Raw genomic sequence first — 8,247 nt, 5'->3', positions numbered from 1 at the left:
CTGAAGATAATTCCAAAACAGTTGCAGCAGTATATTGAGAGAGAGCTTCCAGAAATGCAAGCTGGGTTCAGAAGAGGATATGGAATGAAGGATCTCATTGCTGACTGAAAGCAAAGAATACCAGAAAGATGTTTATTTGTGTTTTATTGACTATGCAAATGCATTCAATTGTTTGGATCATAACAAATTATGGATAGCATTGAGAAGAATGGGAATTCCAGAACACATAATTGTGCTCATGAGAAAGCTATACATAGACCAGGAGGCTGTAATTCTAACAGAACAAGGGGATATTGAATGGTTTAAAATCAGGAAAGGAGTGTGTCAGGGTTGTATCCTTTCACCATAGTTATTCAATCTGTATGCTGAGCAAATAATCCAAGAAGCTGGACTGTATGAAAAAGAGCTTGGGATCAGGATAGGAGGAAAAATCATTAAGAACCTGTGATAAGCAGATGACATAACTTTGCTTATGAAAGTGAGGATAACTTGACGCACTTACTGGTGAAGACTACAATCTGCAGTATGGATTACATCTCAATATAAAGAAAATTAAAATTCTCGCAACTGGACAAATATGCAGCATCACGATAAATGGAGAAAAGATTGAAGTTGTAAAATATTTCATATTATTTGGTTCCACAATTAACCCCGATGGAAGCAACACTCAATCAGATGACATATTGCACTGGGCCAATCTGCTGTCAAAGACCTCTTTAAAGTGCTGAAGAGCAAAGATGTCTCTTTGAAGTCTAAGGTATGCCAAAACCAAGCCATGGTATTTTCAATTGCCTCATATGCATATAAGCTGGATAATGAATAAGGAAGGTCAAAGAAGAATTGATGCTTTTGAGTTGTGGTGTTAGAGAAGAATACTGAAAGTACCATGGACTGCCAGAACTAACAAATGTATCCTGGAGGAAGTGCAGTCGGAATGCTCCTTGGAAGTGAGAATGGCAGGACTTTGTCTCACCTGCTTTGGTCATGATGTCAGAAGGGACCATTCCCTGGAGAAGGATAACATGCTTGGTAAAGTGAAAGGTCAATGAAAAAGGGGAAGGCCCTCAACAAGATGAATTGACACAGTGGCTGCAACAGTGGGCTCAGGTTTAACAAGGATTGTGAAGGTGGGATAGGACCTGACAGTAATTCATTCTGTTATACATAGGGTTGTTATGAGTTGGAGCCAACTCCCTGGCACCTAACAACAACAACACTTGCATAAAGATTAATAACCTTGGAAACCCAATGGTGGTCACTATGAGTCAGAACTGATGGCAGTAGGTTTTTTTTTTTTTTTTCTAAATTCCACATGCATCGTGCTTTATGCTTGTCAAATCAAAGCCATTTTCCACTTATACTTCAAGATTCAGCACATGTTCCCTAAGCTCAAGAAAAAATTGACCGCTCTTATTTGTATCTCTACCAAAAACAAACCCACTGTCATCAAATGTATTCTGATTTACATCAACCCTTTAGGACAGAGTAGAACTGCCCCATAGGTTTCCAAGGCTGTATATCTTTACGGAAGCAGACAGCCTCATCTTTTCTTCCACAGAGGAGCTGGTGGGTTCAAACTACCAACCTTTTGGTTAGCAGCCGAATTCTTTAACCATAGTGCCACCAGGGCTCCTTGTACTTCTACAGTACATGCATAATCTCTATCAGAATACCCATCATACTTTTTTGCTTGTTTACCTTTTGTTTCTTCTTTACAAGACTGTAAGCTCCTTATGGCAGATTTTATGTCATATCTTTATGTCCCAGTTCTTGACCTAGAATAATTGTTAAATAAATAATTAATATATGCTTCTTTTGTTGTATAAAGAACATTCAGAGCACTCCTTGTATTATAACACATGTGGATTATGCTAAATTAGGAATTCCAAGGATCAATATTTTGAAAAAAAAAATCAGTATTTTGAAAAGGATATGAATAAACTAGAATATATTCAAAGACAGTGATTGTGGTGGTAGAACTCATGAGGCAGTTCTACTCTGTCCTAAAGGGTCACCATGAGTCAGAGTCAATGCAATGGTGGTAGGTATGATGATCTCAGGAAGTTCTAGTAGCACAGTGGCTATGAGTAAGAATTGACTCAGTGGCAGTGTTTTTTTTTTTTTTTCTTTTATAGTGGGATTATCCAGAGACCATCACTGTTTATATTTTGAGTAATTTCCTTCAGTATTCTTTTATATAGGAGCTCTAGTGGCACAGTGGCTAAGTACTCAGCTGTTAGCAGAAAGGTTAGTAGTTCAAATTCACTAGCTTCTCTGTGGGACAAAGAGTGGCCATCTGCTTCTGTAAAGTTTACAGCCTTGGAATCCCTATAGAATGGTTCTACTCTGACCTATAGGGTCGCTATGTGTTGGGATCAACTAGATGGCATCATTTTAAAAATAATTCTTTTATATATACATAGTTTTTCATAGAATTTGTGATTTTATTGTTGCCTTTTTACTCACATTGTATCATTACCATTTTTTCATGTTATTATTCTTTGAAAATATAACTTTTAATGGCTGCATAAAGCTCTATTATGTAGATGTATTTAGAATTGATTAATAATATTTCAGAACTTAGTAACAATTTTTAGTATATGTCTTTGTATTCTTTCCAAGGTGTTTATGCATAAGCACATGTATATATCTCTAACAGTTAATACCTATTGAATTATTAATAGATAGTACATATGGTGCTAAGGACATTGCAAGTATTATTTCATTTAATCTTTATAAAAAGCCTGTTGTTTTTGTTAGCTGCCATCAAGTTAATTCTAATGCATGATGACCGCATGTGTGCAGAGTAAACTATACTACACAGCTTTTTCAAAGCTGTGATCTTTCAGTAGCAGATCACCAGGCCTTACTTCTGGGAGGGTTTGAGCTGCTAAACTTTCTGTTAGTAGTCTAAAGCTTTTTGCACCACCGAGGGGCTTCCTAAAAACCCTAGAAAGTAGGTATCATTTATCTCCATTTACTAGGCAGGAAACTAAAGCTTGGTGAGAGTAAGTGACTTCTTCAAGGTGATAGAGCTGGTAAGTGACAGCTGTTTACAGGCTTTCTGCCTTTAGGTTATATATTTTCCTTACTATATGGTACTCTAAGGAGCTCTGGTGGTGCAGTGTGTAAGGCATTTGACTGCTAACCAAAAGGTTGGTGGTTCAAACCCACCCACTCCACAGAAGGAAGACTGGCCAACTACTTCTGTAGTGATACCACCTCAGAAACTCAAAGGGCTCACTATGAGTCGGAATCGACTCAATGGCAGTGTTTTTTTTTTTTTTTTAATACTGTACTGCACCACCTGACCAACTCTCTGCTCTTATATGCTTAGTTAAATCAAGCTATAGCTGATAGAGACACTAGATGTTTACTTATAACATATTTTAGCACACAGTACTACTCACAAACATATACTCTTCAGAATGCTTTACTTACATTCTCTGCAAAATGGGATCATAACAGGCTATTTTTTAAGAATAATTCTTTTTCTTTTTCTTATTTTTTTTAGCTCTCAAAACCAACAGCTACTGTTTTTAATTTTTCTCTCTCTGAAATTTGACTGCTAACCAGAAGTCTGGTGGTTCAAACCCACCAGGCACTCCTTGGAAGGAATGTTGGGCAATATACTTCCGTAGTGATACCATCTTGGAAACCCAAGGAAGGGTCACTATGAGTCAGGTCCGACTCAAGAGCAGTGAGTTAGGTTTTGGTTTTAAAGTAAGTGAAGCTTGGTTATAAGAAGTCAGTTAAAATTTAGAATTTGTAAATTTAGGAGGTTCTTAACTTTGACCAAATATATTCTGATAAATTGAAGTGACCTTTTCAAACATTCCTCATGGAAAGAGGTAGTAACTTTCTAATGCTAACATTTTCTTTATGTTCAATTTGCACCTCAGGGAAATAAAAGCATTTACTCTAAGAATAAAATTAGATTTTATTCTTTACTCTTATCCTAATAAGAAAGCCTTTAGGAGATAAATTAAAGCAGGCATGAAAGGTAACTAACCTACACATTAACTTGACTTTCAAAATCCAAAGACAGTTAAATAGTACAAATTCAAAACCTCTCCATTTGAAATTTGTGATAAGTCAGAAAGAATATGGGCTTGGTCCATTTACACAGAATGGGGTTTTAAAAAAACATCAATTAAGTAATATTATTTGTTTTCCTAAAATAATTCCATGTGCCTAAAAAAGTTAGATATGTTCACTATTGTTGTTGTTGTTATATGCCATTGAGTCAGACCCAACTCATAGTGACCCCTCTTTGTGTTTCCAAGGCAGCATCACTACAGAAGTAGATTGCCCCATCTTCCTTCCGAGGAGTGGCTGGTGGGTTTGAACCGTCAGCCTTCTGGTTAGCAGTCAAGTGCCTTAGCCACTATGCTACCAGAGCTCCCTATTAGCACTACATATATGAAATTTTATATACTATATATTATTGAAGCTCTGGTGGCATAGTGCCTAAGACATTTGACTGCTAACCAGAAGGCTGGTGGTTCAAACCCACCAGACACTTCTCAGAAGGAAGATTGGGCAATCTATTTCAGTAGTGATACCACCTTAGAAACCCAAGGAAGGGTTGCTATGAGCCGGATCTGACTCATCAGCAGTGAGTTTGGTTTTATATATTATTGAAGGGGGCTCTGGTGGCATAGTTCCTAAGGCATTTGACTGCTAACCAGAAGGCTGGTGATGAAAATCCACAAGCCACTCCTCAGAACCTTTGTTATCGATCTTTTCATCAATTTGAACTAACTTTACCTCAGTCCAATTTAGCAAGATTTTTACTATTGATTCTGAATTTTCAGTATATTGTATTCTTTGTCATATACATTTAAAGAAAATTGTAATGAAAAACATGGTAGCTGAGATTTTTGAATCCTCCATTTTGTTTATGCTATGATGAACCTTAAGATTAATGGTAAAGTTGGTTACTGTTTGGCAGTAGAACAAAACAGTTAATATTTTTTTTTTTTTTTTAACAGTAAAAAGGAAATAAGTAAAATGATTCCCTTGACTTCTCTTGTGTTCTGTGGTTTAGGTTGTCAGTGTCCTCTGAATACTATATTCTTTTCTAATATCAAATAAAAACTAAAGAGGCTAAAATATTTATAGATTTAAATCTTGACCAGCCACTGCAGATAACTGAGAGCTTATTCATTCAATGTTCTTTGACGAGGCAAAGAATTTCAGAAGAGGTTACTGTTAGTTATTGTAATGTCTATGAAAATAGAAAGTTGTCTCTTGTAAGGAAAAGATGAAAGAAGATTTCATATGCTGTAAATTCACTCTCCAAAGGTGGTTGGATGCTTGCATAGTATTTGAAATGCTTGTGAGCTTAACTCACTCCTTAAGGAACAGATGACTATGAAACTGCAGTCATAACACCAAGTAATCCTTACTGGACTTTCCTTTAAGCAGGGGTGCCAGGAATTAGAGTCATGGTTTACAAATTACTGTGTGTATAACAGTCACTTGGAAAGCTTGCTAAATATGTAGATTTCTGGGTTTCACTCATAAAGATTCTTATTTAGTAGATCTGAGGTGGGGCCCAGGAATCTGAAAATTTAGTAAGCTACAGTGATTGTGATAGAGATACTTCTAGAGACAAGCATTGTAAAATGTTAGACAAGTAAATGGAGTTCTAGGGCTGGTCTTGGAAGGGGCACAGTTATGTCTCATTTTTACCTTCACTAAGCACTCTACGGGAACTCTGGTAGCATAGTGCCTAAGGCACTTGACTACTAACCAGAAGGCTGGCGGTTCAAACCCACCAGCCACTCGGAAGGAAGATGGGGCAATCTACTTCCGTAGTGATACTGCCTGGGAAACCCAAGGAGGGATCGCTATGAGTTGGGTGCGACTCTATGGCACACAACAACAACAAGCACTCTACAGAATAAAAGGGATTTTCACGTGGAAATTAATCAGTGAAAAACAGGTAATAATAGACCATTATGTGACCTAAATTGTTGCTTATTTTACTTTATTGAAAAATTGTGCTAAATGTATATGTAACAAATATTTTCCATTTCAACATTCTTTACATGTACAATTCAGTGACATTAGTTTATGTTCATCAGGTTGTTCAATTATCATCATCTTTATTCCTTCCCATATTTTTCTATCACTCTTAACAGAAGCTTGGTATCTCTTAAGCACTGAGTCCTTTAAACATTTCCAGTGATGGGGATTTATCAAACTTATGGCTGTCCATCCTCCCTTTGAAATGTTCTAACCATTACAGTTTTCATCCACACAACCCCAAACCCACTGCCATCGAGTTGATTTCAACTCATAGTGACCCTGTAGGATGGAGTAGAACTGCCCCATAGAGTTTCCAAGGCTGTAAATCTTTAAAGAACCAGACTGCCTCATCTTCCTCCTGTGGAGTGGCTGGTAGCTTTGAACTGCCAACCTTCTGGTTAGCAGCTGAATGCCTTAACCTCTGCACCACCAGAGTTCCTATTCATCCATATGGTGAGATGAGATCTGTGTTCTTGACACAACCATATATTTTTTTTTTCCTGAAATATGCAACATAAATGTTTATTAGAATTCCAAGGCACTCTGGTGGCACCTTGGTAAGACATTTGTCTGCTAGCCAAAAGGTCAGTGGTTCAAATCCACCAGCTGCTCCATGGAAGAAGGCAAGGCATCCTCTTCTTTAAAGATTTACAGCTTTGGAAACTGTTTAGGGGTAGTTCTACTTTGTCCAATAGGGTCTTATGAGTCAGAATGGACTTGATGGCAATAGGTTTGTTTTTTAAATTTTTATTATAAAAATAAGAGAGAGGAGTGAAATATTACTTTTAAATCAAAAGACAAATTTCAAGGATTCTTTCCAAATTCAAGTTTTGCCAATGCTAAAAGTTTAAGTGATATTTTATGAGTTTAGACTTATATATTGCCAACTTTGACTTATATTTTACATCTAGAATTCATAACCAATGCTACTAGTCAGGATCAAAATTCTATTTCATACCTGTATTATTTCTATTTTCTTCTCAATCAAAATAAAATATAAATAAATAAATATCCTTTTCCAGTATATATATAATTTTTCTTTCTAGAACTGGTATATCCTTGTGAAGAGTGTAAATATTGAAATTGCATATGTCACATATAAAAACAAATCTAGACTTTGCAAAAAGAATCTTTATTCAAAAGGATTATTATCCTTATTATCCTGTGATCATTATTACAGGTCAGCTAAAAGGACTATACTGAAGTAAGAAAAGAGATCTGTTACAACAGGGAAAACCCTCTGTCTCACCACAATCACAAGAGTTAGGGCAAAAAGGGTTTATATATATACACATGTATATATATGGAGCTCTGGTAGCATAGTGCCTAAGGCACTTGACTGCTAACCAGAAGGCTGGCAGTTCAAACCCACTAGCCACTCCTCAGAAGGAATGTTGGGCAATCTACTTCCATAGTGATACTGCCTCGGAAACCCAAGAAGGGGTTGCTATGAGTCGGGGATGACTCGATGGCACATAACAACAACAACAACAACAACTGTATATATATATATATATAGAGAGAGAGAGAGAGAGAGAGAGAGGGAGAGAGAGAGAGAGAGAGAGAGAGAGTAAGTAGAAGGACCAGAAGGAACCTGGGTGGGTAAGTAGAATGAAAATGTGTTGTGATCAGATAGTAGATTTAGGGAATATTTTATGCTGACACCAGCCTAATTCTAACTGATTTTGTTTTGGTTGATGAATGGAGACAAGCGATTTAGCTTACCATTTTGTGAGGCAAAAAATGGAATTTGGAAGGTCTGTGTCTGGCCTTGTCATAGGTAAACTTGGGGACATCCATGAATCATATCAAAGTCATATGGGGAAGGGTGGTTCTTTTGTAGTAAGTGGTTTCTAGAAAACTCCAAAGTTGGGAGGATATCTGTAACCATTCCAATTTCCCAAGATCACAGGATTCGGGTAAAATTCCACATAGGTACATGAAACTTAAATTCTACTGCTGTTTCTTGCACTTTATCGTGAGTGTATGTCCCTTTCTCTAGTCAGATTTCAAATTCTTTTCCACAGCACTTTTTTTTTCTTAATTTTATTTGTTTTGTTGTTGCTATTGAGAACATACACAGCAAAACACATCGATTAAACAATTTCTACATGTACAATTTAGTAGGAGCTCTGGTAGCATAATGCCTAAGGCACTTGACTGCTAACCAGAAGGCTGGCGGTTCAAACCCACCAGCCACTCCTCGGAAGG

This window comes from Orycteropus afer, unplaced genomic scaffold (genome assembly GCF_000298275.1).
Source record: "Orycteropus afer afer isolate SDZICR_OR568_19922 unplaced genomic scaffold, OryAfe1.0 scaffold00373, whole genome shotgun sequence".
NCBI lineage: Eukaryota > Metazoa > Chordata > Mammalia > Tubulidentata > Orycteropodidae > Orycteropus > Orycteropus afer.
This window is presented reverse-complemented; position numbering follows the sequence as displayed.